Genomic DNA, 20,690 nt, shown 5'->3' with positions numbered 1-20,690 from the left:
CAAATAACCCAATTAAAAAATGAGCAAAGGATGTGAACAGGCACTTCACCAAAGAAGACATTCAGGCAGCTAACAGACACACGAGGAAATTCTCATGATCATTAGCCATCAGGGAAATGCAAATCAAAACTACAATGAGATACCATCTCACCCCAACAAGGCTAGCATTAATCCAAAAAACACAAAATAATAAATGCTGGAAAGGTTTTGGAGAGACTGGAACACTTATGGACTGTTGGTGGGAATGTAAAATGGTACAAACAGTTTGGAAATGAATTTAGCACTTCCTTAAAAAGCTAGAAATAGAAGTACCATTTGATCCAGCAATTCCACTCCTTGAAATATATCCTAGAGAAATAAGAGCCATCACAGGAATAGATATATGCAGAACCATTGTTCATTGCAGCACATTTCAGGATATCAAAAAGATGGAAACAACCTATGTGCCCATCAACAGATGAATGGATAAACAACTTATGGTATATTCACACAATGGAATACTATGCAAGGATAAAGAACAATGATAAAGCTGTGAAACATAACATGGAATCTGGAAGGCATTATGCTGAGTGAATTTAGTCAGTCGCAAAAGGACAAATATTGTATAAGAGCAGTATTATAAGAACTAAAGGTTGAAACACAGAAGAAAACATTCTTCAATGGTTATGAGGGTAGGGAGGGAGGGTGAGGGGTGTTCACTAACTAGGTAGTATACAAGAATTATCTTAGGCGAAGGGAAGGACAACACACACTACAGGGGAAGTCAGCACAACTGGATCAAACGTAAAGCTAATAAGTTTCCTGAATACAACCAAATACTTCGAGGGACAGAGTAGTAGGGGTGAGGGTCTGGGGACCATGGTTTCTGAGGACATCTAGGTCATCTGGCATAACAAAGTTTATTAAGAAAATGTTCTGCATCCCACTTTGGTGAGTAGTGTCTGGGGTCTTAAAAGCTAGTGAGTGGCCATCTAAGATGCATTAATTGGTCCCAACCCACCTGGAGTAAAGAAGAATGAAGAACACCAAAGACACAAGGAAAGCATTAGCCCAAGAGACATAAAGAGCTACATAAACCAGAGATTTCATCATCCCAAGACCAGAAGAACTAGATGGTGCCCAGCTACCACCAATGACCGCCCTGACAGGGAACACAACAGAGAGTCCCTGATGGAGCAGGAGAAAAGTGGGATGCAGAACTCAAATTCTCTTAAAAAGACCAGACTTAATGGTTGGATTGAGACTGGAGGGACCCCGGAAAACATGGCCCCTGAACTCTCTGTTAGCCCAAAACTAAAACCATTTCCAAGGCCAACTTTTGAGACAAAGATTAGACTGGACTATGGGACATAAAATGACACTCGTGAAGAGTGTGCTTCTTAGCTCAGGTAGATACATGAGACTAAATGAGCAGCTCCTGTCTGGAGGCAAGATGAGAAGGCAGAGAGGGTTAGGAGCTGGTTGAATGGACACAGGAAATCTGGGTAGAAAGGAGGAGTGTGCTGTCACAGTATAGGGAGAGCAACTAGGGTCACATAACAAAGTATGTAGAAATTTTTACATGCGAGACTAACTTGAATTGTATTCTTTCACTTAAAGCACAACAACAAAAAATTGTTGATTTAATTATTTTACATAATTTTGCTATCTTAAATTGCAAGAAATTTCTTCTAGGAGGCTTTTGACACACCACAAGGAAGTAAATTTATTCACAAACTAAATTAACTCAGTTTGTAGCACAAACACCAGGATCATCACTGGTCATAGCCCAGAGCAACTGTGCAAAATAGAAAAAGTTGCCATTTTTTCAAAACATTTTCCTATTTCCTGTCAGAAAATTGTCATAATATATACTGATTTTGTTAAAACAAGACAGTTAACTGCCAATTTCCGGGAAATGACATGTTGAACATACAATTTCATGTTATCAAAGATGTTACTATTACCCCGGGTATCATGCAGAGCACAACCTGCATGTACATGTGCCCTGACTAACAGAAATACAATCTCATCTGTTCATTCAAAAGCAGTTACTTAATATATATTGTAAGTCGGGCACAATTCTAGATACTAAAGGCATTTGAATGACCAGGAAATAGCTCATAATTGAAGCAACCTAGCCTTCTTTGGAAATCCTGGTGGTGTAGCGGTTAAGAGCTGCTAACCAAAAGGTTGGCAGTTTGCATCCACCAGCTGCTGCTTGGAAACCATATGGGGCAGTCCTACTCTGTCCTATAGGGTCACTATGAGTCAGAATCGACTCGACGGTAACAGGTTTAGTTCGCCTCCACTGGAGGAATTTGACCCTCAGTGAGATGGATTGATACAGTGACTGCAAGAATGGGCTCAAGCATAACAACGATTGTGAGGATGGTGCAGGACCATGCAATGTTTTGTTCTGTTGTACATAGAGTCGCTATGAGTCAGAACCCACTTGATGGCACCTAACAACAACAACTTATATCTGAATATAAAACAAGATTTTTACCCCACAATGTTATCCTTCAGAAAGAGTGTGATCATCTTATATCTTAGTCCTAATATAGTCTCCTATATTATAGGGAACTCTCAATGGCTTCATTATGAGAGTTAATGCCTTGAGAAGACATAATCTGAAGTATCAACAGTCTATTTGACTGGTTAGACAGATCATCAGCTAGAACAAGTAAAAAGTGGGTAAAGGAATCTAACACAAATTATTCCTGGAAGGGTTATCTCCGAATTGCAAATACTGAGTGTTATTATAAATAATCCATTCATAGATCACTTTAGCAATCAATAGAATAAATAGTCATTTGTAGAGATCACACACATACATCCATAGGACTAATTAAAGCAAAGCAAAAACAAAAATATGGTCAGTGTTATACAAGTGAGCCCTTGTGCCCTGGCTTACATTTTCAGTTACAAAATGATACAAGGGACAAAATTCTACAAGGTAATGTATATTTTAAAACCATGTTAGGTAACTCAAAACATGGCTTTAGTAATGACAAAACACATTAAAAAATTAATTGTTGTTGGTGTTGTTAGGTGCCTTTGAGTTCGTTCTGACTCAAAGCGAGCCTATGTACAACTGAATGAAACACTGCCAGATCATCCTCACAATCGTTATTATGCTTGAGCCCATTGTTGCAGCCAGTGTGTCAGTCCGTCTTATTGAGGGTCTTCCTCTTTTTCGCTGACCCTCTACTTTACCATGCATGACTTCTTTCTCCAGGGACTGGTGTCTCCCGATAACATGTCCAAAGCATGTGAGATGAAATCTGGCCATCCTTGCTTCTAAGGAGCATTCTGGCTGTACTTCTTCCAAGACAAGTTTGTCCGTTCTTCTGACAATCTATGGTATAGGTACATTCAGTACTCTTCACCAACACCATAATTCACCAGACGTCAATTCTTTGGTCTTCCTCATTCATTGTCCAGCTTCCACATGCCTGAGGTGATTGAAAACACTATGGCTTGGATCAGACATACCTTAGTCCTCAAAGAGACATCTTTGCTTCTTAAACACCTTAAAGAGGTCTTTTGCAGCAGATTTGCCTAGTGCAACACATCGTATTTCTTGACTGTTACTTCCATGGGTGTTAACTGTAGATCCAAGTAAAACGAAAGCCTCGACAACTTCAATATTTTCTCCATTTATCATGACGTTGCTTATTGGTTCAGTTGTGAAGATTTTTGTTTTCTTTCTTTTGTTGAGGTGTAATCCATACTGAAGGCTGTAATCTTTGATCTTCATCAGTAAGTGCTTGAAGTTCTTTTCACCTTCAGCAAACAAGGTTGTGTCATCTGCATAAGAACAGGTTGTTAATGAGTCTTCCTCTAATCCTGATACCCCATTCTTCATATAGTCCTCATATAGTCCGGCCTCTTATGGGTGACCCTGCTGGTATTTGAAATACCGGTGGCATAGCTTCCAGTATCACAGCCATCACAGTATGACAAACTGATAGACAAGTGGTGGAAAAATTAATTACAGAGTTTATATAAAATATTTTCAGGAAATGTTGTAGAGGAAAATAATGGTATTTTCTTCATTTTTTTAAAAAAGTATCTTAGTTCCCTAGGGCTGCCATAATGTAAAACCACAAAGTGGATAGCTTTAAGGAACAGATTTTTTCACGGTTCCGGAGGTTAGGAGTCCAAATTAGGGTGTCAGCAGGGCTATGCTCTCCTTCTGTCTGTGCTAGGGAATGACCCTTTCTTATTTCCTTCAGTTTTTGGTAGTCCTGGGTGTTTCTTGGGGTTCCTTTGCTTGTAGACAGATCCTCACTGCTGTCTTCCCCCTATGTGTGACTCTATTTCTGTGTCTGTCCTTCTCTTTTATAAAGTGCTACTCAGAAGGGACTAGGATTAGGACAAAACTACTCTGGTAGGACTTCCTTTATTTAACTGATAACATCTGCAAACAAAAATCCTGTTTTCCCAAAAAGGTCACATTAACCTATGCAGGGGTTAGGAATTCAGCCTGTCTTTTTGTGAGACGCAATTCAATCCATAACATTTAGGTTAAGTCATTTTTATTAATAAATCATATATGTTTAATAGTCAAAATTTCTATGTCCCCTCCCCTTCCATTGGAATATTTGTTCATACGTTTTGCCCATTTTTCTACCAAGGTTTTGGTCTTTATCTGTAATATAAGTTGTACATTTATTATCATTTTGTCATTTGTCCTTTCATAACTTTTATATTTACCCAGTCAAGTTTATCAGCTTTTTCTTTCAATGCTCCTAGATTTTGAATAATGTCTAGAAAGGCTTTTGTCACCCTAACTGTAAAGGAATTCATTCTTTTTTTTTTTTTTTTCTGTGTATTTGGGAAGATTTTTATTTTTGTTCATTTAGATATCTGATCCTTTGGAATTTGTTCTGGTCAATGATGTAAAGTATGAATTCAGCTTTTTTCTTTTCTAATTGGCCAATACTATTTATTACCAAGGCCATCTTTTGTACAATGACTTAAAATGCCAGCTTATTATATATTCAGTTCTCACATGCCCTTGGATCTATTGCTGGTTCTTCTATTTTGTTTTACTTAGTTGTCTATCTACTTCTGTGCAGAATTAAACTTTTTTTTTTATATTACAGTTTTATGTTACATTTTAATGCCTGGAAGGGCTGCTGTTCCTTGTTGCTCTTCTTTTTTAGGGTTTTCTGGCTATTCTTGAATGTTTATTTTTTTCTTAAAAAACTTTAAAATTGAATCATGATGCTTCTTGGGAAAAAGGTTGGTCTTTTTATTGTGTAATTGGTATTGCTATGATTTTGAGTAGTTCTAGCAAAGAACAAAGAATTTTTTTCAATTCATTTTTTGTTTTTAAAGAGTGTTTAAAGCTTTCTACATGTAAGTTGTGCCTTTATTCTAATCATTTTATTTTTGTTGTTGATGCTGTTGTCAATGTAAATAGAGTTTTCTCTTCCATTATATTTTCTAACAGGTTATGGTTAGTATGGATAAAGTCTTTTTATTTTTGTACATTAACTTTATATAGTGTGTTATTCATGGATTATGTCTTTTTGTGTCTTCCACAAATAATCTCATATTATCTGCAAATAGAGATAGTTTTACTTTTCCAATATGTACGCCTCAAATGTTTTTCTCTTGTCTATGTTGGCTCATGCCTCCTAAACAATGTTAAATTTGGGTGGAGATATAAACATTTTTCTTGATCTTAGTGGAAATGGCTTTAATGATTCCATATCACGTAAGTTGCTGGTTTACTTACTGAGTGTTTTTATTTGGAATGTTTATTGAATACTATGTAGAGTGAGAATTGACTCGACAGCAGTGGGTTTGAGTATGAAGATAACCATATTATTTTTTATGTTTACAGCTATTTATATGATAAACTAATGTATTTTAAAATATTAAACCATCCTTGGATTCCTAGAACAAATTTTCTTTGGTCTTGGTGTGATTTTTAATGAGATGTTGGATTTTGTCTATATATTTTTGTGTTTTAAAAATAATATTGACATTTATTGAATTATTTTTCTGTATCTGTTAGGAATAATGTTTGATTTCTTTAATATGTTAATATTGTATTTATAGTAATTTTTTTAATCCTGAACACTTCTTAAATTTATGAAATAAATTAGATTTGGTAATTATATATTATTTTTAATGTTCACTGATAAATTTAATTAGCTAATATTTTATTTAGAATTTTTGTACCTATAGTCATATTTTTTGTAATACGTTCCCAGGTATTGGCATCAAAGTTATACTATTCTTATATTCACTAATTTGTGAAGTATTTTTAACTGTTAGCAAATTTTCTATACTGATTTTCTTTCAGCTTAAAATCATTGGTTCTTTAAAATTTGGAATGTATGTGTATATATATGTGCATGGGTGTGTATAGCTTAAGGAAGGGAAAGAAATTTAATTATATTTAGAATTATCCTAATGGTTATTGATGATTTACTCAGATTTCTTATTTCTTCTTGAGATAGATGTCCATTCCATCTGAAAATTTAAAATCTACTGATATAGTAAATTTTTTTGATTTGTCACTCTCAGAAATATCTATTATATGTTATTTTGCCTTCTTTTTGTTACTAAGATTGTTTATTTTGGCTTCCTTTGTTCTTTTAATAAATTTTTCAAAAAATTTCCATAGTTACTTTTTCAGAGAAAGACTGTTTAGTTTTGTTAACTTATTTATTGTTTCTTTATTCCATTATGTTTTCTTCTCATATTCATTACTTCCCTTTGAATTTTTGGATTTATTTTCCCATTCTTATAGCTCTTCAGTTGAATGCTTAAAGTGTTTAAGTTTAATCTCTTGTTTAAAGGTATCTTTAGGCAATGAGTTATAAGTTTTGGATAAGACTGAGCTTTTACTGAGGTCTCACCCCTCTTCCCTGAGGTCAGTCAATATCACAAGGTGATCACAAGGTTGAGGTCATACAGTGGGTCATTCTGGCCTGGTCAGCCCCACCCTAGTCACTTCATTAGCATGACCTGTTAGGTTTGACTCTGGAGTTCTTACCAAAGACACTTAAGCCATTAGGAAAATTTCCAGGTTTTAGAGATTATCTCTCAGGAACCAAAGATAAACATCCAATTCTTTCCATAAGCTTTATATAAACCGTGGAATCTCCTTACCTGACATCTTTGCTTGAATGTTGTAATGGTTAATTTTGTGTCAACTTGGCTAGGCTATGGTTTCTAATGGTTTGGCCAAACACTAGTTTAGCTGCTGCTCTGTAACGTAATGTGATGCAAAGTAATGTAACACAACTTAAAGTAATGTAATGTAATGTAATGTAATGTAATGTAAATACTTTTGATAATGTAATCTAGTGTAAAGTAATCAATCAATCAGTTGAAAACTGAATTTCTTTAGGATGTGTTTGGCATCCAGACTATAAACAGATATTTTGGCAGAACTTGCTCTTTCTCTTCACTCTTTACTCTTCCGATCTCCTGTCCAACACATCTTTGGCTGAAAGCCTGTAGAAGTCTCCAACCTGCTGCTTGACCTACCTATTTTGGACTTGCCAGCCCTCACAATTGCATAAGCCAATCCTAGAAGTAAATCTCTCTCTTTCTCTATATCTGTTTATCTGTTGCTCTATCTATCTATCTATCTTTCTGTCATCTCACTGGTCCTGTTTCACCAGAGAAACCTGGCTAAGACAAATTTCTAGTAGGCATTTCAATAACATGTTCCAAAAACAGTGAATATTCCTCTGAGAACAGTCTTCTCCTCTCATTTTCTCCATTTTAGGATAGAGTAAATTCATTTGTTCAGGCCAAAATCTGTGAAGTCACCCTGTGTCCTCTCCTTTCATCATAATTCCTCTATTCTTTAGCAAATCCTGTGGCCTCTTTCTTTAAAAATATTCAGAATATAGTTACTTGTCAATTTCACCACACCACACCACTTCAAGCCATTATTTTTCTCTTGATTGGGGTTCCCAGGGCCTAGAAAAAAATGTTCAGTTATATATGTGACTATTTAGCAAATGTACATATATTCACCATAGCATTCTACAGCTTAAAGACATTTTAGTAATAACATTAATGATATTTTATTTTATACATGGTAACAACAGTACCAGGGAAGCTTAAATAGTGCCAAAATTACTTTCCCATGATGCCATTCTGTTCTCCTACATTACTAATTTTAAAGAAGAGAATATAGTATTGGAGAGAGAATCCTCTGTTCTTCAGATCCATTGCCTTTTCCAAGTACACCCTGAAATTTGAACATTGGATCATCTTTTTTTTTGGCTAAAGTTCTAATATTCAATTCAATTCAACATATTTATTGATTTTTTTTCTACTTTGTGCATAGCATTGTTCCCAGTACTGTGGTGGATACAAAGATGAGTAAAACACAGTCTAATTATCCAAGGGCTCACAATCAAGTCATACTCAAATCAGAATATATTTTTTAAAAATGGATAGAGAGATGGTGTCAAAATAGAACAGTGAGAAATCTGGAAAAACTTCTTGAAGATGTTAAAATTTGTATGGGAACTTGATGAAAGTGAAGAACTCTTTCTTCTTTAGAAAAACAGCTTTCAACATGCAAGCTATTAGATAAAAGCCTAAACATCTGTATACCCAGTTGGTAGCCAGGCTATAATCTTATGGAATAAAATTAAAAAGGGCCTGAATCCAGAGAAAGTTTTGTGGGAAACAGTATTAACAGTAAGAAATATATTTTACATTTCATTTAAAAAGCATCATGAAGTAATAATCCTTACACATGATACATTCTAATTTTTCTATTTTATTCTGTTCTGTTTTCTTCTAGGAGCTCCTGGTGCAAATTGTTTGGCACTTGGCTGCTAACTAAAAGGTTGTCAGTTCAAGTGTACTCCAAGTCACCCCAGAAGAAAGTTCTGCCAATTTACTTCTGAAAACTGAGCCACTGAAAATCATATGGAGCACAGTTCTATTCCAACACACATGGGATCACCATAAGTCTGAATCAAGTCAACATCGACTGGTTTGATTTGGTTATTTTCTTCTATGTCATAAAAGAAGGATGACCATGACCAACGAAACTGGTTTCATGAATCAGTCATAGAAAGTGAAGTGTTTTGAAAACATCTTTCTTGTACCCCCTAACTTTCTCATACTATTATTACAAAGTCAAAAGTAGTTTGTATTTAACTGGGTATAAACATGGATGCACTCTCTTAAATTATATTTTGTTCTTATCTGTTGCTCTAATATTATAGTCTTTTAATGGAAAAAAATATTGAAGGAATACTCATCAATATGGTACATAAGGCACAGTGTCTTTTATGAATAATTTGACATATGTTAGTCTACTATTTTCATGATCATTGTGTAAAGAGAACGGGGAGGTTTTCAATCTGTCTAAGTGTTTATGAATAAATGTTATCAACTTGATAAAACTTTCCAGTGTGGTAAAGTAGATAAAGTAACAGATAGTCATGGGTTGATGCCATGGGTTCTTGGTGCAGATTCAGGCCTTGTTTATCAGAGAGAGAGGGTGAGAGACCATTGAAGTTAGAGAACACTTGGCTTCAAGAAAATTAGAGAAAACTTGGCTTCAAGAAAATGTGGTCGGGAGTGACAGGACACTGGTAGTAATCTACTTGTTAGCTATGAATGTTACCATGGACACCAGTGCAGTACAGCAAATCATGAGTGGGAGAAAGAGAAAATGATGAGAACCAAGAATAGTTTCTCCACATATTTCTGAAAGATGATTATTTATAATATTATTGCTGAGTTTTTCCTTTGTTTCTGGCTCTGCTGGTCTTTTATAACGTCAGAAGCCCTCTTAGTAAAAGTAGAAAAGAAAGATCCTGATTAAAGTTGGTTTTTTTTTTTCTGATTTAACTATTATTAACAGTTACTTCCATTCTATCCTGTTTTGATCCTTTATTTTCATCAGTTTGTAAACACCTTTAACATTTATAAAAAGAATTAGAAGACACAAGGACTGCCGTCTAGAGTAAACAATCTTATAAATGGTTTGCTCCTTCAAAGTTCATGGTCATGCTATTGAAGTTCAAAATTATTTAATACTGCTTTTGAAGAAATGATTTCAACTGGATGGTCAGCTCTACTTTTAAATGCTTCTTTTGTTCATTTATTTATTTATTCAGTAGATTAATTATGATATGAAATGAAAATGAAATTGAAACAAATTCTGAATAAATTTATCTAATGTAGGCATAATGTCGTGGTAGCTACTACCTTGCTTTGTATTTGGAGACACTGAGGAGGAAATTTTCACGTTTGTGTTCTGGGCGTGATACATATATATAATGGAAGATGAGTTCATAGAGCAGTGCCCCATAAAGAAAAATTGCAACAGCCATAGAAAAGACGATGTATCAGTCAAGGTGCAATCAGACAAGCAGAACCAATAGGTGAGATGATCTATATTTAAATCTATTTCATCATTATCTTTATCATCTGTATCTATTTCCACCACCTGTCTGTTGTACTGTGGTAGCTTGTGTGTTGCTGTGATGCTGGAAGCTATGCCACTGGTATTTCAAATACCAGCAGGGTCATCCATGGTGGGCAGATTTCAGTGGGGCTTCCAGTTTAAGACACACTAGGAAGAAAGGCCTGGAGATCTACTTCTGAATATTAGCTAATGAAAACCTTGTGAATCACAACAGGACATTGTCCAACTCCCTTGCTTTGGACATGTCATCAGAATATATCACTCACAGGAGAAGGACACTATGTTTTGTGAAGTAGAGGGCCAGTAAGGGCAAGAGACATGGTAGGTGAGATGGATTGGCACAACAGCCACAACAATGGGCTTGAACACATTAGCAGTTGTGAGCATGATGCAGGATCAGGCAATGTTTTGTTCTGTTGTACATAAAATCCTCATTAGTCAGAGTCTACTCAATGGCATCTATCTATCTACCTACCTACCTATATTTAAAGGGATGTTACAGGGACTTAGCTTATGCAATTACCCACCTGGTTAAGCAGTCTCTGTAAGGCTGTGGTCTTCTGTGGAATCCATAGGCATGAGCCAGAAACCCACATGAATGGACACGTGTCTTACTGCCTCTGGTTTTGGTAACAAGGGTATTCTGCAGAAGCCATGGCCTTTGTTACAAAGCTAAGCACACATGCATAGCCCAGGAGTCAGAAAAGCTGAAAGAGGCTCCAGGTGAAACAATTCCAGGTACAGCTGCTGCTTCCTGCCAAAGAGGTGAGTGGGTAGCTCTGTAAAAGTGTATGAGCTTCAAAATGGCTGGTGCTACCTGTCTGCTTTCCAGTCTCAAGCCTCAGTTGTCCTTTTCAAGCGTGGTTAAAATTTTCTCCTCTGTATTCTCTTGAACTCTAGTGGTGAAGTGGTTAAGAGCTCAGGCTGCTAACCAAAAGGTCAGAAGTTCCAATCCTATGGGGCAGTTCTACTCTGTCCTACAGGGACACTACAAGTTGGAATCTACTCCATGGCAACAGGTTTGGTTTTCTTGGTTTTATTCTTTTAAATCAGTTGCTATCGGATTGATTCTGACTCATGGTGGCCACATGTGTTTTAAAGTAGAACTGCACTCCATAGGATTTTCAAGGCTGTGAATTTTCAGAAGTAGATTTCTAGACCTTGCTTCCAAGGCACCTCTGGGTACATTCCAACTGCCAACCTTGTGGTTAGTAGTCAAGTATTTGACTGTTTGCACTATCAATGAACCAACTGTATTCCCTTAGCCCTTTATAATGATAATAATAATTATCACGCACTGAACATTTACTGTGCAGTGGGCACATATTGTCTGTTTTAACCGTCATAATATTCCTGTGAGGTAAATCCTACTAACAGGTGAGGAAACTGAGGCTTAGAGAGGCTAAAAAGTGTACATAAGGCTGTAATGCTAAACTGTTGGGAACTGGAATATAGATTTAGGTGTCCAGGATCATGCTTAGCTCTAAACTTCCAATCCATGCCTGTCTTTATTACAGTACACATCTGAATATACTCTGATTATTTCCATCTATTTGTGTCTCTCTTTTCCAGCACACTGGAAACCCTTTAAAGGCAAGAAAATATCCTATTTTTTTCTTTTCTCATGTCATTCTCTTACACTTTGTACTTCTATCATTCTTTATAGATACCTGGATCACCAGCTTTGCTTTTGTTTTTCTTTGCAATAAATAACATAGTGAAGAAAAAAATCTCCCTTTAAGAAGATAAATGTAGTCAAGTGGGTTTCTTTGTTTATTTTTAGCAGTAACTTCTAGGCAAATGATTATGACTGTGAAAGCTTCAAGAAGCTTAACAGAGTTTTAATTGTCTAAAAACCTACATCATTTCTTGGGAGTGATAAACTCCTACCATGGTCTTGTACATTATGCTTTAGGCATTATGCTTCTGTATCATTATGCTTTATAATGACTGGCCCAGGTCTGTTTGAATACTAACTGGGGAGAAGTGACTCCACTGTCTCAGGCATCAGTGACGTGTTAACAAGAAGGTCACTTCTCTTCCCCCTGAAAACAACCAAAAAAGAAAATAGACTCTCTTGGTGATGACAAGATGATAAAGAAATAAAATTAAAACAAAATTAAGGGGAAAGAAATATTGAATAAGGAAAGGCAAAAACAAAACTGAAACAGTGTTACCAATATTAGGAATGAGAACTCCATTATGAGAGAGGACTTTGCCGACAACCTCCCAAGAGTACGCTAAGTGAATTCTTGGAATTGATGTCATTAGACCTAATTTTAAAATAGAGCATTTATTAGAACTGGCTAGAGAAAATTACTGAAAATAAGAAACGTTAAGAAAATAGTTGTATAGCAAACTTTCTTTTTAAATCATTAATTCTTGACTTCTGTCTTAAAAGTGTTAAATGTATGCTCTCTTGCAAAGAGTCAGGTACTCTGCTTGCTAGCTTCTGGATACAAAGGTGAATAAGTCAAGGTCTTCACCTTAAAGAGCTGACAGTGTAATGGGGGCACATACAAGAAAAGAGGTGATTGCAAGTGAAGGGGAAAATCTCAACCACAGGACAAAGCACAGGAAGGAAACCTGACCTAGTGATGAGCCTTAACGGGAAACCTCCTGGAGGATGTCATAGAGATGTGACATGAAGGAAGGGTAAAATTTAGCTAAAGGAAAGAGGATAAGAATAGGGAAGAACATTTAAGCAAAAAAAAAAAAAAATTAGCGTATGAAATGACACGAAGTGAGAGAGAACACCGCACGTTCCAGGAACTGCAGTGCAGTAATCCCTTCCCATTGCAAGGGTGACACTCTAGAAATGTGTCGTGAATGGCAAACTATGGCCTCACTAAAAGTCATGGATTAGGTAAAATAAATGCAGAAAATATCCTCTTCCAGTGGAGGATTGGAACTAAACCCCAACTATAATGTTGCTTGAACGTTCAGTTAATCTGGAAACATTCTTGTGTTGTTAACAATCCTCTGGAGCCTATTCTCCCATACGCTTTATGTTCTGCACCTAATTTAAAAATTTTTGAGCTAGTTCTGTTGTGCTTGCAATCCCCTCTTTTTATGTGTTTGTAACTACTATCAAGAATTGTTCATATTTTTGTAAGTTATCCCAGGATTCAAACGCCTGCCTTCTCAAGCTAGTCTTTTAATCGGATGAGAGGAAATCTTCTCTGCACTCTCCCTTGGATAATTCCATGTGATCTTTAAAGTGGAGGGAGCAATGTTTTTGTGTTGTTTTTCTTTAAAAAAACTCAATATAACCTTATAAATCATGAAATAAAGTCATATATTAAAAAAGTCATATGCAAGTATACAAAATCATATCTAAATTAAGGGATATTAGAGCACAGTGCGGTAAGAGCATGTAATAGAGTGAGTGGCAGAGATGAAGCTAGACAAGGTGTGGGAGAACTCGTCACAGCTTTTCTAGGTCCAGCGAAAGAGCCTGGGTTTTATTTGGAAAAGGATGATTAACAGCTAAAAAAGATTTAAGTAGGTTAATGTCATAAAACCCTAACTGATGTCTTTGAGGCTTGTGGATTTGAAGTGAATGAGGCTGAAGGCAGAAAAACCAGGGAGGAAGATGATGAATAAATTAGGAAATGGTGGAAAGATATTGATGGCCTCAACTAGGGAAATGCCACTGAGGACCTAACAAAGTGGAGGCATTTGAAATATATTTAAATAGGGCCATCAACAAAACTAGGTGATGGTATGAATGTAGAATGTGAGATAGAAAGGAGAATAAATGTTGATGCTCTTACTGGATGGGACAGTTGGGTATATCAAGAGGTCATATACTGAGAATAAATTCACAAGAAAGGACCATAGTAGTTGAACACTTGCTACGTGCCAGGAACTGTTCTGGGTTTGGTTTTCACATGTTATCTTAATTTTCCCAGCAACCCAAATAATGAAACAGTCTCAGAGAGTTTATCTGAATGCGTCTGATGTTACAGAGCTGGTAAATTAGAAAAGTGAGACTTACACTCAAAAGTTAGGCCAATTTTTTCACTGTTGTTGTTGTTAGTTGTTGTTGAGTTGGCCCTGACTCATCGTGACCCCACGTACAACAGAACTAAACGCTGCCTGATCCTGCACTGTCTTCATGATCATTGGTATGCTCAAGTCCATTGTTGCAACCACTGTGTGCCTTCTAACATAGGGGGCTCATCTTCCAGCACTGTATTAGTCAATATTCCATTCTGATCCATATGGCTTTCAATGGCTAATTTTCAGAAATATATCACCAGACCTTTCTTCCTAGTCTGTCTTAGTCTGGAAGCACCACTGAAATCTGTCCACCATGAATGTCCCTGCTGGTATTTGAAATACTGGTGGCATAGCTTCCAGCATCATAGCAACATGCAAACCACCACAGTACCCCAAACCGACAGATGGGTGTTGCATTTTTTTTCGTATTTCATATATTTTGAGTTTGAAGTCCTAGTACAGTTTCAAAAAGGAAATGTCTAAGTAGGAAATGGGCTACTTCAAATTTTGAGCTTACAATTGACATAACATAGTTTATAAAGAAAATGTTCTACATTTCTACTTTGGTGAGTAGAATCTGGGGTCTTAAAAGTGTGTGAGCAGCCATCTAAGATACTCCACTGGTCTCACCCCTTCATCAACAAGGGAAAATGAAGAAAACTAAAGACACAAGGGAAAGATTAGTCCAAAGGACTAATAGACCACAACTACCACGGCCTCCACCAGACTGAGTCCAGTACAACTAGATGGTACCCGACTACCACCACTGATTGCTCTGACAGGGATCACAATAGAAGGTCCTGGACAGAGATGGAGAAAAATTTAGAACAAAATTCTAATAAAAAAAAAAAAAGAAACAGACTTACTGCCCTGACAGAGTCTGGAGAAACTCTGAGAGTATGGCCCCCTGGCACCCTTTTAGCTCAGTAATGAAGTCACTCCACAGGTTTACCTTTTAGCCAAAGACTAGACAGACCCATAGGACAAAATGAGACTAAAGAGACACACCAGCCCAGGAGCAATGACTAGAAGGCAGACAGGGACAGGAAAGCTGCTAATAGGTAACCCAAGTTCGAGAAGGGAGAGTACTGACATGTCATGGGGTTGTTAAACAATGTCATAAAACAATATATGTACTAATTGTTTAATGAGAAGCTAGTTTATTCTGTAAACCTTCATCTAAAGTACAATTAAAAAAAAATTAGAGCTTAGGAGGAAGATACTCTTATATATAACCAAAACCATTGTTGTCAAGTCTATTCAGACTCATAGCGACCCTATAGGAGAGTAGAAGTGCTCCGCAGGGTTTCCAAGGAGTGGATGATTGATTCCAGCTGTTGACCTTTTGGTTAGCACTTGAACATGTTAACCACTGTGCCACCAGGGTTCCATACATACATACATATATGTATATATATATACATATATATAGATATACACATAGAGAGAGAGAGAGATGTGTGTGTATAGATACGGTTTCTATCTGTGAAGCCACAAGAATGAATACCACAGTTCATGCAGAGTGGGAAGACAGAGAGTCTAGGACACAGTGTTGTTGGCCCTATGTATTAAAGGAAGGAACACTTATGTAGGAGACAGAGAAAGAGCAACCATAAATAAGGCATTAAAGAAGAAACAGCACTGTATCACTGAATACAAGAAAATAGAGATTTATTTAAAAGAAAATGATCATCAGACTCCAATGCTATATTAAGATCAAGTCCAATGACTCAAGGGTGGCCATGGAATACAGCAGCATGAAGACTGTTGGTAAGATTCAAGATAGTCTTTTCAGTAGAGTGTTGTGAATGAGAACCAACTGAAATTGCTTTGCTTTGATGAGATAAGGGGAGGTGAAAAGTGTAAAGTGCAGCTGTTGAGGAATTTAACAATAAAGGGGAAGAGAAACAAAGGGGGATGCTGGGTCTAGGAAGGCTGTTGGTAATTATTAGAGGTACGTATATATTTCAAAATATTTTCATAAAGGAGCCACACTGCCAGGCTTACTGTGGGGGAATGCGAAAGATTGGGCTTTGATTCATATTATTTACTATTTCACAGTAATAAGGTAATGGGGTCTGCTCATTTACCAAACCAGGTCATTAGGGAGGTCCAATATGTACATGTTGATAACTGACATTTTGGGAAGACATGAATTTTTTTTTTTTTTGCTTTTTTTGTTTTTTAATTGTACAATTCGTGTATACAGAGAAATCATTTGGAGTGATCTATTTACAATCTTTTCCAATTTTCATTTCCACTGGCCAAATATATTTTACATAATAGTCAACATTTACTTGAATGGATCACCGTTATAAACCTGTCATGACATAGGACATTTGGTCTACCCCACTTAACCCCTTTTAAAGACTATGATCTCACTGCTATTTTAATAGAAAGTATATCACCCATGCAACATTTTGCAGGAAAAATTCACCAGTCTTTTTTCCATCTTATGAATACATCCACCAAAATTTATCTAATTTTGTAAAATTTTCAAAAACATTTGTTTCTTTTCTAACTCATTATTTGCAGGTATTATAAACCAAGGCAAATAAAGTTCACCTCCTCTCAAGCCTTCTACAACTTACTACACACCCTCAAGTTTAGCTTTTACTATCTTTCACATTCTGGCACAACCAGACCTTCTACTTTAAGACAAAACTACTCTCTTTTTCCCTCTTAAAAAAACTTATTACCAGTCATTTTGCCTTCCCTCTTGCTTTTCAGGCCATGCTAAAACTTTCAACTTAGTTCTTAAGGTGGTTTTAGTTCAGTAGTCTAGAACATACTAAGACATTTCATGTGTGTTCATCACCCCAAAATGCTACTTTTTAATAACTGCAATTTTCTTAATTGGCTCAAAAACAGTATGGCTTGGTTTCACTTGGTGAAGTTAATATGATTTAAAAATACATATATGTATATACAGACACATACATACACATTTTAAATCAAGGAAAAAAATACTTTTAAAGGCATGCCAATTTGAAAAGGCATCAAAGTAAAAAAATAGAAGCAGATACTAAAAGCTACTTTACAATAAAAAAATAATTAAATAATCGGCAGTTTAAATGAATGAAAAATGAGGAATGTGCAGTGAAAAAGTAATATAAAGCATTTCCAGTTGATAAAATGGAAAACTTGTAAAGTTTTATGGTTTGTTTTCCAAGGAAGTTACATTTCAATGTAAATTCTGAAATACTGCAAATATATATTTCATGTAGATTTTATGTACCAATGTTAGGATTTCAAATTCTGCAAGCAAAGAAAACACTGGTAAAATTCCAGTATTTGCAAAATTCTAACTTTGGGCAAGTGTTGTAGATATCACAATTGGTTGGTACTAGAAAGTCATGATGAATCCAGAATTAGAAGAAAATGCATTTCATGTATATTTCATTTGATAAAGATATCAGGCTTGCATGTTCTAAATAAACCAAAAAAATTATATCTTTAAAAAAAAAAAAGCCTGTAATTTAACAGTAATTTTGTATACCTTTAGCTGCCATTAAAAAAACCAAAAACAAACAAACTAAAACAAAAAAACAACCAAAAACACAGAAAATGTTAAACTGGTATAAAGTAACCCTATAACATTCCCATGCTCACATTACAAGAAAAAAAAAAGTACACATTTATAAATAAACAGTTTCTCCATCAGTTAATACAGTTTTCTTTATACCAAAGTCTCTTTCCATTTGCCACTTAACTGGGCTTTGTCCCTTGCTTTCCGGAACACAGACTTTGTTCTGTGTGCTTTTATGTTCTTCGTGTCTTCTGCTGTTTGCACACTGGAACCACATTCTGAAGCATGTTCATCAACTTCTACTTGAATAATACTAGAAGCTGTTGAAACCCTTCTCTGGGCTTTGATATTCAATGCAGAGAGGTTGTTCTCCTCACACTCTTCATTGAGCTCTGGCAAATCCTTAAGCTCTGTTGGACTGGCGGCCTGCTAGAAAGGGGCAATAGCGGTCTGAATGCAATTGAACCACAGCTGCTTATTTGCTTATGCGAGACTGGCCTGGAGACAGGTCTTGGAAGTGAACTCTAAAGATATTTTTAGCTTTATCTGAATTGGTAAAAGCCCCTCGAAAGGATCTTCCCATTCTCACATCTCCATCCAGCAGGTCTTCTAAGACCAGCTCCTGGACTGGGATTGGCTGCTGGTAAACCTGGTAAGAGTGACACTCATTTCGTGTAACAGGTCGAGTCAAAACCAAGATGTCTTGAAACAGGAAAATGTAAAGTTTATGTCCATTTTTATTCTTCAGTTCCCCATGGCAAAGCAATACTTTACTTGCTTCAATTCTAGGATCCCTCTGCTTTTCATCCAGATACTCCAGTTTGTCAATGTAATACTGGCATTCTGATTCACCTTTCTTCAAGTTGATATCAGAGAGAACTTCTTGTATTATCAATACCGCTTCCTCTAGAAGCTGAACATCAGGGTGGTCTTTTGGAGTGTGTCTAAGAATTTCTTTTATCAGTATAGGGTATTTGACTAGGCGGCTTCGAGGAATATCTAAGAAGCTTCAAAGATCTAGTTTTCGGCTGAAAGGAGACTCAAGACACCGCTGGAGGAAGTCTTGGACTCTTGGATCTTGCTTCTTTTGATCAAGAAGAGCTTTGGCTGCAAGCTGGTTACTACAGTAGACCTTGTAGGCATTCAAGCCTGGCAACCAGTTCACAAGAATATGACCAATCTGTTCCACTGTTCCATCAGGCTTAGTTGCTTCTCCTATTCTTGCCAGCAAATCTTCATGCAGAGGTATATAAGCATCCAAATCACCAAATATATGTGTGAGTTCCTCTTCTGACATAACAGATAACTTTAGCATGGGATAATGGTAGGCCTTTCTTGCAAGGTTCAGATCCTCAATTAAATCCTGTTCACCTCGGGACATTTCATATATTGCCTACTGACGTTTGATTTCTTCGGTAGTTAAAGACTTCTTCATACTGATGTCTAACATTTCTGACCATAGAACACTGTTTCTTCTTTTGGTAGGCGTTGGGACTGTTGATCTGCTATATGATTTATGGGCAGAAGCCGGGGATCTGTTGTCACTACGAAGGGTAAATGACTGTACTGTTTGACCAAAACGTCTGACTGCTCCATTTCTTACGGGAGAGATTAAATTTGCCAATGATGTGACCCGAGCTAGAGGTCAGACTCTTTTATTGCTTGGCTCCTCTTGTTCTCTGAAGGACTGATTATTAACATCTAGGATTCGAATAGTCCTTTTAATAGGTAGGAGACCTCCAATCTCATCCTGCGCCACCATGCTTTACCAAGTATTCCTTAAAATCTTTACAAGTGATCCACATCCGCGTCAGCGCTACTGACTCGGATCACTTTTCTTCTGCGTGCTCAGCCACCTCTGGCAGCCATTTACCCATGTCTCTTCCTTGTGGTGTAACAGCTTCCAGACATGAATATTTTGCATCTGCTTTTCTCCTGGGTAGCACTGGTGCTAAATTTAAAGGACTCAATTATGATTTATGTTAAACACAGAGACTATAAATAGGGTTCCCTGTTGATAAGAGTGTATGGACTCTAACAATGACTTTAAAGTGATGTCGTTGGCCATGGTAGGTCATGATCTGACACCAAGAATGGGAAAAGAAATGGGAGGGAGCATGGGACAGGGAGTGGGCTGGCTGTTTTTCTTCTTGTCTCTGATAGTATCCACTGCTAATTTATGTAATCATAAACTAAATGTAGTAGAGGACCCATTTCAAATCACAATACTTCTAACACTGAAGAAAGTTATCTTTGGGCAGCATATCATTATTATATCAGTTGGTTGATTATCTATAGCAACTATTGATGTTCTCACAAATACTTAACATTTTGAACCTATTCACAATCCTTTCTTCATTTTTTTTTGCTCTAACAGCCCATATCCTACAGGTAGGCTTTTAGTTTATGTTTTGTAAATCATGGTTATTGTTCCTTTTCTGATTTTAAATGTAAAACATGCTCATTAGGGAGATTTACATGGTAAATAAACATTCAAATATCACTTATTTACTCCATCTCTAGATTAAACACTATTTTCACTGTGATATTATTTCTCTCTAAACTTCATTTTGTGCATAAAATTTCTTTTTTATGTAATATTTTAATAAAATAGATCATAATACTCAATTTTATTCTATTTTTCAAGTAAGATTTTCTTTCTTTTTTCATGATATTAACGTTATTTAAAAACATGAATTTAATAAAAGTATGGTATTCAATTTTTGCTGAAGATCATTC

At 36.3% G+C, this 20,690-nt stretch overlaps 1 pseudogene; it reads right to left on the bottom strand.

The window, feature by feature from the left end:
• Positions 1-18,101: 18,101 nt before the first annotated feature.
• Positions 18,102-20,044, bottom strand: LOC101347720 (neuroepithelial cell-transforming gene 1 protein pseudogene; annotated as a pseudogene).
• Positions 20,045-20,690: the final 646 nt, after the last annotated feature.

Source organism: Trichechus manatus, unplaced genomic scaffold (assembly GCF_000243295.1).
Source record: "Trichechus manatus latirostris isolate Lorelei unplaced genomic scaffold, TriManLat1.0 scaffold00222, whole genome shotgun sequence".
In the NCBI taxonomy this organism is placed as follows: domain Eukaryota; kingdom Metazoa; phylum Chordata; class Mammalia; order Sirenia; family Trichechidae; genus Trichechus; species Trichechus manatus.
Note: the sequence above shows the minus strand (reverse complement) of the source record. Positions and strands in the feature narration are given on the sequence as shown.